Source organism: Capsicum annuum, chromosome 9 (genome assembly GCF_002878395.1).
Source record: "Capsicum annuum cultivar UCD-10X-F1 chromosome 9, UCD10Xv1.1, whole genome shotgun sequence".
NCBI classification, from domain to species: Eukaryota; Viridiplantae; Streptophyta; class Magnoliopsida; order Solanales; family Solanaceae; genus Capsicum; species Capsicum annuum.
The window spans coordinates 79,114,770-79,125,333 of record NC_061119.1 but is presented as its reverse complement, the minus strand read 5'-3'; positions in this window follow the sequence as shown (position 1 = coordinate 79,125,333).

The window sequence follows — 10,564 nt, the reverse complement described above, 5'->3', positions numbered from 1 at the left end:
GGTTAAGCCACCTCATCAACCCTAAGCTGACGGATTAAGATGTCTCAGCCTACGCTAACTACGTAGTTCTGGAACACAAGGATTGCTACTAAGAATCACACCCTGAACTGGCGGGTGAGTTCCCATACTTAGGTTCACTGGGTGCTAACCTCTACTCCCATCTAGAGGGAATGGACGTGAATAACTAACTGTACATGACTTGATCTTACCGAATTCTGTTGACTGGCAGAATGTTACTGATATCTGACAACTGACTAGGATCATAAGGTTTTCCTGAGTCACATGACTGACTGAAGTCTATGAAATCATAGCTTGAGTTTGGATATCGTGAAACACGACATGGATCTAGGCACAAAGCTATAGTTTTTGGGTACAAGTACCCCCAGGACTCGATGGAAGGAAACTGACATACATGACTGACTTGATCATAAGAGTAGAGTCCATAATTTATAATATCATAAGTAGGGATCTCATACTAAGCATAGTTATCAATAATGTATTGCATAGAAAGGATTTCATATCACATGGAAGCATTTGCACAATCTTAATATCATGTTCATTGCATAATCATATTAGCAACACATACTAATAGCATGTAAGTTCATATGGATTGCATGGTTATCATGCATCTTGTTCATAAGTAGGATTTGCAAGTAAACATAGCATGATATCGTAAGAATAGTTCATGAGTATTCCAACAACATTTACAAGGCACATTATCAATCATAGAAGTCATTGGAACGTAAGGGCATATCATGAATCCTTCACTTAGTCACGATTTAGCTATATTGCATGGTTTCTAGTTCCTTAGGCATTTTCTCAAACACCTTACATGCACATCTTAAGCATAGGTGAATTCATCAAATTATACATCATGAACAACCAAATTTACATGTTTCCAACTCATATGATATCATGAATTCACAAAAACATATAAAGATTCCATCTTGGGAATCACCCAATATCAACAACATGATCATCAACACCCAACAATATAGAAATCATACTTTATAATGAAAAAGAGGAAAACAATCAAGTATCAACATGGGTATGATCATATCACCACAATCAACCAAGCTTTTGTATTTCAAAGATTGATTCTTGAACTCTTTGAACGAATTGAATCCAAAGATGAAACTATGCATACCTTAGAAGGAAGATTCTTGATAATTGAAGGAGGAATTTTCTTGAAATCGGATCTTCAAGCTTAATAATGCAACCCTAGTTGTTTTTCTCCTTTAGTGCTCTTGGATGATGAGCTTTCAGATGAAAATAGGGTTGCAGTATGTTTAGAAGATATATATTTCGTAGGGTTAAGTTTAGGGACGTGTAAGGAGTATTTAAAGACTTAATTACCTTTAAAATAACTCAAGACGGAGTGTTTTTGACCCCTGGAATTGTCTTAGGCGGTGCCCAAGTGATCGCCTATGCTTGGGTTTGGTAGCGCCTAACCAATCACCTATACTTGGGTTAGGCGACGCCTAACCAATCGCCTATGCTTACTGTCTCTCACAAAAATGGGCATAACTTTTAGCTCGGGTATTGGATTAAGGCAAAATTGGTATCGTTGGAAAGCTAATTCAATTCTATAAAATTTGGTGGGTCTAAATAAGCCAAAATACCACATTAACATCAAGTTATACTTATTCAAAGCTAACCCTTACAAAATCAAACACTAAAACTTGATGGATTCAAAAACTCTTAGCTTGTATTACCTTGAGTGACTCATATGAACATGCTTAATGCATCATAAGCTATCCTATCACTAGTACATTCGCTGTAAGTCATGTACTCAAGTATGAATCACAGGATTAGAAACATGCGGGGTATTACAGTTTAATGCTATAATATGTTTTTTTAATGGATTATGATGATATATGAATGATATACAAGTTTCAAATCAAATGTAAACAACTCAAAAAGCCTTGGAACTACTCAACCAAAGCACAATACATAACTTGGACTCAATTTGGACACCTGAAATGTCCAGGGAGACTTGGGAGAGTGAAAAGGTATTTCAGATTATTCCACACACCAAAAGCTTCAAAATGGACCCAAAACAGTGTAACCTCATGGTGAGGGCTCTTCGAGATCCCTACTCAAGTCATCACGAAGCGACCCCAACATCAAATATTGCGATGAGTGCAATTTGAATCCTACACGTCTTGGGACTTGTTGTCTACTATAAATACATCTTTGTGCTTATTTTTAATCATTCTTGTACGTCTTTGGAGATTTAGGGGATTCTATAACTTTATCTTTTTAGGCTTTTCTTATTTTAATTTAGTTCATTCATGTTTCTAGTTGTTAATTACAATCTTGTGATTACGATTATGATTATGTATGGCTAAACGCCCTTTTTTCGGGGTTAAGGCCAGGATCATGACTACTTTTATTTTGAGTTAAGTTTATTAAGTTGATTATCATTATTTGTTGTTTGTTTATTCTTGTTTTAACTATTTTAAGAATTATCTACCCTTAGAATACATCAATTGCAAACCTTGTGAACTCGGGAGAGGGAATAGGGTAATAGAACATGGGAATAAACAAATCATGGTTTGTATTCTTTTTTGAAATAAAGAATTCAAATTAGTGTCTAGGACAAGGATGTACTTAGATGCCTTACTTAATTCACACATAGGATGATATCTTTAAGAACTAAATTAAACTATTACTTCTCCGCTCAAAGATGTAGTTATACGATTCAAATTAGGTAAACGGTTAGAGGTCGGGAGACCATAATCGTGCGATTAACCCTACGAATCAACAACCAAGATAAGCGATTTAATAAATAAAGTTCAATAAAATAATATGATTATGTGTAAGCCTTAACTTGGATCTCTACCCATTGATTATCCGGAGTCATTACTTTTCCGCTTTAGTTTAGTTTCTTTTTAGTTTTCAATTCTAAAACTTTACTGTTTACTTTTTCTCAATTGTTAAACTAGAATTTGGTAATTGTCAATACAAGTCCCTGTGGGATCTATACTTGGCTTCTTTAAGGCCACTTTACTACTTGGTAGACCGCGTACACTTATGTGTGTATTAGCCGCTGTCAAATTTTTGGCGCCGTTGTCGGGCACTTATAAATTGGCTAATATCTTATTTTTAGTTTATCTATATTGAGTTGTAAATATTTTAGTTTTTGTTTAGTTTTTTTTAGTTTCTTTTATATCTCTTTTTATCACATTATTCTTTAGATATCAGTCTTGGATAGATGGTTTTCGAGGGTGATGATTCTTGTCATTATTGTGGAGGACCCCACCATAAGGCTTTTTGTTTAGCTTTTGATCCAAGAATTTGGAGGGGAGCTGTTTGTTTCCAGCCTGTAGAGAAACCCACAAGCTGGCATGTGGTTTGTTACAGTCTGTATCACTCTGCATATATGTGTGCTTTTAATCCTGATTCAGTCATATTTATGGGTAATGCTTAAAAGACAACTACGGAGGTAAATGTAGAGTTGACTCTCCAACCAGATGCAGACAAAGTTGTTGACAATTCGAGAAAGTCTGAGTACTCGAAAAATGAAATTGTTGAGGAGGTTAAGGAGATACAACCATTACCATAAGAATCGTATCCACTCGACTATCATCTTTCTTTTGAGACTTGAATTGAGAAGGTGAATATAAGTAAAGGTGTTGTGGATTATGTAGATTTTGAAATGGGATTAGTTGGGCCTCACTCAAAGAACTTTTCTACATTATGTTTAAATGATGTCTTATCTGTGGAATCATTTAAAATAGTAGAAGAGTCTGAAGATGATAAACAAGAATCCTATAATCTTAATTTTGCACAAGACAAGCAACATAAAAACATACCTCACTTCAAGGCTGAATAATTTATCATGCATCATCTATTATTCAGTTCCTTAATATTTGTACCACCATCCTATGAGCGAGGCAAAAAGATGGATGTGATGTTGAAGGTGAAATTTATATCCTCAAGGTGGAGGAAAAAGTTGATTGGGTCATGCCGCGACACTAAATTTGACCCTTCTTAAGAGGCAACCCAAGCTAAGATATGTTTTCTTTTTATTTTTTAATTTTTACTTTACATAGTTTTTGTTTTTGTTGAGTCACAGGTTTATCCAAAGTCTGAGTACCAAAAATCTGAGCTAAGGAGCATGGCAAAGATTGAGTGTGGGGTCCCACAAACCTCCTTTATGCAAAAAAATACTACTAGCTAGGCCAAGAGGCCTCAGAGAGAATTTCTATCTCTTACTTTTTAAGTTACTTTAGGGACAAAGTTGATTTTTAAGTGTGGGGTAGGGAAATTCTCAATTTTTGGCTCAATTTAAAAAAATTTAGGATTGGAATAAGTGAGATATTTGAGCTGGTGCTATTTTTGATTGCATGATGCAAGTGGGTTTGTTTGTATAAGCATGTTGATTGAGAGAATTTCTACATTTGAGACTCTTAGGCTCATGTTTGTGACTCTTATTCTTGTTGGCTTAAAATTGAATTCATGCTATTATTTGGTTAAGACTCTTTGATGATCCTATTGAGTTGAGCATGTGCCATGTGTGTGTGATATTTTTGTATATTCCTTGTTCCATGTAATGTCTAGAACTTGTCTGGTGTGTGTGTAAAACAAAATAAAGAATGTGGGTTTAGGAGATGATTTAGGCATTTCTTTGATAGCCTTATTTTATACCTTTTTTTACCTACCTTTGTGCATAATCTTAGTCAGCCCCATTAAGTCTTTATCTTATTTTCTTTGGTAGCCTTATATGTAGCTTAATCCCCGTCTTTGATGGTCCTTAATTTGATCCAAAAAGCTCCTAAGTGCTTTAATTGTAAAAAAGAAATTAAGGAGTTCGAGAAATAAGAGGAAAAAGGTGAATTTGATGCCCCAAGGTAATAGTTATTGGTGTTTATAATTGATGTGTGATGGATGGGTGTGATAGACATTGTGCTAGAAATATTCCCATGCTTTTGAAAAAAAATTGAATCTTGGAGGAAATAGACAATACGTGCACCTTGTGTTTGTGAAAATGCTTGAAAGAGATGGGACAAAACAAAAGATATGGGTGGATGAAAAAGTGTAATTTGGTTGTTAGAGATTGGTTGTAAATGTATAATATAGTGTTTAAATCACATTGAGAGGTTAGTCACTATTCTTCGATAAAATATTTCCTACCCATCCCTTAGCCTACATTACAACCCAAAAAAGACGTGTTTGATCCCAGGTTCGTCATTCTAATATTAGTGGAGCATTACACTAAGGGAAAGTCTATGGTTCAATGTGTGTAACTTGTGAATTCTTTGTGAGAGTGGGCGTAATTTGATTCTTGTACCCATTATGTTATAACATGTTTTTATGTGAGTGATTATGGGAAACTCTCTTTTTGTGAGGGCACATGTTTAATAAATGTGGGTTATTTGTATGATCTCTTTTAGTAAGCAATCCACATGAGTTTTCTTACTAGGTGAGTCAATTCTTGAGGCTAGGATGTTTTGGAGTAGTGTTCATGAGCTTTCAATTGTGTTATAGCATGCTTAGTTTAGTAACTTCCATTCTGTATAGTCGTTGTAGTACTAGCTTGACTGTATTGCATGTAATAGAAGTGTGGAGTCTCCTCAGCTTATGATTCTTAGAGTTAAGAGTTGTTCGAGGTCGAACAAGGCTTTAAGTGTGGGGTGGTGATGTTGGGTGTGTTTATGTATTCTAGCGTTATTATTCTAGCCTTTTTAACCTTATTTTTAGGATGATTCATGTGCTATATATTTTCATAATGATATGAATATGCACATAAGTGTCCAAGTATGTGTTTACAATGTTTAATGGTGTTTTCAAACAAGTTTGTACTTAAATGGATCATTTAGAGTTCAATGGAGGAAACTAGTGTTACTAGCTTGAGCTAGGTGCTTGTCCACTCTATCTCGATTGATTCTAATGTGTTAAATAAGTTTCAAATGTTTTAATTATGTATTTATATGTGAAAAAACTTGGTTATAATGTTCAAGGTTCAATTGGATTAAGACACGAGTCAAAACAATAAACTTAAGCTCAATGTAAATTTAGTTTATGCTTAGTTTGTGTTTCTAGTTCACCGTCTTGAATATTGTGTGGCTTTGAGCTCTAAATTGTTGTGTTTAATGCTATGTTATTATTTGTGAATGGATTATGATTATATATTAAGGATATAAAAGCTTCAAATCTAGTGGAAACAACTTAAAAAGGCTCGAAATGGCTCAAAAAAAGCACAATACACAACTTGGACTCAATTTGGACACCTGAAATGTCCAGGGCGAGTGTGGGTGAGTGAAAAGGTATTTGTGCACTTTCCATACACCACAATCTTAAAAAGGGACCCAAAAAAGTGTAAAATCACAATTAAGGCTCTTCGAAACCCCTACTCAAGTCAAATGACCATCGCGGCACAACCCCAGCATCAAATACTACCATGAGTGCAATTTGAATCCTACACGGCTTGGGACTTGTTGTCTACTATAAATACATCTTTGTACTCATTTTTAATCATTCTTGGACGTCTTTGGAGATTGAGGGGCTGATATAACTTCATCTTTTTAGGCTTTTCATATATTAATTTAGTTCATTCATGTCTTTAGTTGTTAATTACAATCTTGTGATTACGATTATGACTATGTGTGGCTAAACGCCCTTTTTCCAGGGTTAAGGCCAGGATCATGACTACTTTCATTTTGAGTTAAGTTTGTTAAGTTTCTTATCATTATTGGTTGTTTGTTTATTATTGTTTTAACTATTTTAAGGATTAGCTACCTTTAGAATACATCAATTGTCAACCTTGTGAACTCGGGAGAGGGAATAGGGCAATAGAACATTGGAATAAACAAAGCATGGTTTGTATTCTTTTATGAAATAAGGAATTCAAATTAGTGTCTAGGAAAGGGATGTACTTAGATGTATTAATTGATTTACATGTAGGATGATAGATTAAAGAACTTAATTGGACTATTACTTCCCCTCTCAATGATGTAGTTGTAAAGTTCAAATTAGGTAAATGGTTAGAGGTCGGGAGACCATAATCGTGTGACTAACCCTACTAATCAACAACAAAGATAAGCGATATAATGAATGAATTTTAATAATGTAGTATGATTATTCATAAGCCTTAACCCTGGATCTCTACCCATTGATTATCCGGAGTCATTACTTTTCCGCTTTAGTTTATTTTCTTTTTAGTTTTCAATTCTAAAACTTTACTATTTACTTTTTCTCAATTGTTAAACTATAATTGGATAGTTGTCAATACAAGTCCCTGTGGGATCGATACTTGGCTTCATGAAGGCCACTTTACTACTTGGTAGACCACGTACACTTGTGTGTACGCTTGGGCGCTGTCAATTGCAGACATAACCTCTCATTAACTCTACAAGCATAAAACTCAACACAATAGGGTATCACTATATACATAAACTCTAAAATCCCCTTGATAAACTATAGTCTAAAGTTATTGCATTCCGAGAATGCTACTCTTAACTTCCGCTAGCCTCTATAGCCATCACCTTATAACTCACACTCTCATGAGCATACACATCTACACTCGTTATCTCATAATGATCCATTCTCCACTACTTAACATACTAACATTAGACCTCTAATCACATAACTTACAACTTAACAAAATTTCTAATACTATACCAAAGACGCATATTTCCTACCTATATTTCCTCAATTCAATTCTAAAGAACACTATACCATAGCTCCCCAGACTTCTCCATACTACAAAATTCAAGAACGTGAACTAGGTACACATGACAGTTATACGCATAAAACCTTATATAACAACATGCTACCTGGGGGTTCAAGTTATCCTTATATACTTACGCCCTTACCCACTTAATGACATAACCATCATTCATCATTTTACCCTAGTCCTCATGTATATATATCACAAGTATCCACTCCTTTTCTCCACAAGTTGTCAACCAAGGTAATTTCACGCATCACATCAAGCATACTAATTTATTCCTATAAAACTTGTATCACTAGTCTTAAGCTAATATTCTTACCACCACAATCCACATCTAAAGTTCAAGCCTATTGTCTAATACCAATCATGTAACACCGATGAAGCATGCCGCATATTATACTAGTCTATCAAATAGGGAAATCAACCCAAGTCTATTATTTCACGCAACTACAAACCATAAGTTCACCCTCTCCACAACTCTACTACTACACCTTAGAACCTACTACATACCTTCTCACGTGCAGTACTAGTTTACAACTACTAGAGAAAAGACAATCAAAGGGGGTAAAGTCACATAATAGGGGTAGTAAATCTTAATCTTATAATATAACCCATTACGATCTTATCAACAAATTCCACTTTATCACATCATATTTACTTTCCCATACATACGTCCTCATTACCTTCAAATTTCATATACACCAATGAGTCTCTACCCATAACTTATTGACTAATCTACCCCTTTTCATTCATAGCCTATAAATGACTTCTATAACCACCATAACTATCCACTCTGGGCTCCTTCCCTATTTTGGATAAATAATAATCATAGCCAAACACTTCCTCTACAACCTACCATACACTTTAAAATCTTACTACAATGTTATCCAATAACCATAAAAGAGCAAACCACCCCTCAGTCAGGGGTTATACACCTAAAACTACTTATTTATGTAAAAGGCACCCTCACTCTGACTTTTAGATGGGACTTTATATATCTGACTTTGGTATCATCTTAATACCAAGAGGCTATGACACCTTAATGTATACTACTACTAGGGTGGAAATACTATTCCAATATTATGTCATATATCTCTGCCCTTAAGCATGACATCTACAATAAGGATATTTGAAATAAATTGAATACACTTCGTACCTCAGGCTGAAAATGATAATTGCGTTAAGATAGAGGTATACACTCGGATCAACACATTTTAAAGCAACAATGGACTCCTCTCAAGTTCCTGTGCTATCTCATAGCTTTATGGATAACTCAATCTGAATAGACCATATTGTTAGGGATCTAAGCTCTTGGACTTGTATCGCCTCAATAATGAGTTATATCCCATAAAATTTGTGCAATAAAGGAATTTGGATAAATTTTGTATGGATGATGCAATAGCACAAACTAAAGTATGATAGAATGATAAACAACTCAAAAATGCCCGGTAGCCTCCTGATTATAAGTGTGGTGCACAACACACCCATAAGCAAAATCTACTAGACACAGTTTCGTAGACACCCTGGGACCATGAATCATGCTCTGATACCAAGCTTGTCACGACCTGAACTGAGGCCCTCTTCGTGAAGAGAATCTCGAACCATGATGGCTCGAGAGACCCCTTAGCATGTAGTCAAAACGTAACTCATATGAAATAAAAGTGCAGAAGATAAACTAGAAACATGGTTGTCCAAAAATCAAACTTAAAACTTCATGGCATTGTATCAAGAGGGAAAACCTAAATCCAATCTAAAACCATCTATAAAGCCTCTAATAAACTAAAAATAATAGTTTGTCTAAATCAGGACAAGCCCTCGGTGGGACCATAAAATAACTAAAAACTATCACATGGATAAGGTGCCTTTCGAAGTAAGGGAGGCTCACCAACTCTGAACTCCTGGAACAATCTACTGCTACTAAATTGGATCGTGTGACTAATCCTCGGATCCTACATTATAAGACAATGCTACTGCCAAGAAGGACAGTCAATACCTGGAATGTATTGGTATGTAGAACTATCCAAAAATAATATACTATCCATATAAAATAGTCGAGAGAATTAAGAAAATAATTTAACATAATAGATATCAAAAACACATGGGCATAATTCAAGAGCTTCAAAATATTCTTATAAGTCATAACACAACTCTTTGTTTTACCTATGAGCTAGATGGTGCACCCTACATTTTTATTGTCCCACGAACTATATGGAATCCTCCCTTGACTCAGTGGCCAAGCCCCCAATCCAAGCTTTCCACCAGGATTGGAGTATGTAATAATCACTAAGTATGTTTCCGTGCATGACATATCGTGTCCAAAAAAAGGATATGCCTCCTTGCATGACATACCTTTTTATAAGAAAAGGATATGCCTCGTTGCATGACATACCTTTTTATCAAAAGAAAACATGCATTGGCAAACTATGATTTTAGGTTGTGAGTTATCTGAACTCGTGCCTTCTTCAAGTAACCATCTAAATCTCTTTAAGCCCAATTTTTGTCATTCTTATAAAACCATACTTCATGCTTATAAATGGTTCTTTCTTATTTTGTTAAGGGCATAGCACAACAGAGTATCGTCATACCTAGAGTTGCAAGTCATTCATTTCATACCACATTATATCCATAGCCCTTCTTACTTAAAAGTATATTAATGACCACCTAAAGAATTTAAACATCAAAAGAGAGTTCTTATTTCAAAATCATGTAAAAACTTATGCAACATACTCTCTTTTCAAGTCTTTAACACATGGTGGCCAATTCTTTTATTCAACATATGTATTTCTTTCAGTTAAGACACAAGAGCCTTCAGCATAAAAAATACCCCTTTGAAACTATGCAAAACAACAATGCATAATGGTTAAAGAGGCATTTAAAACTCAAGAA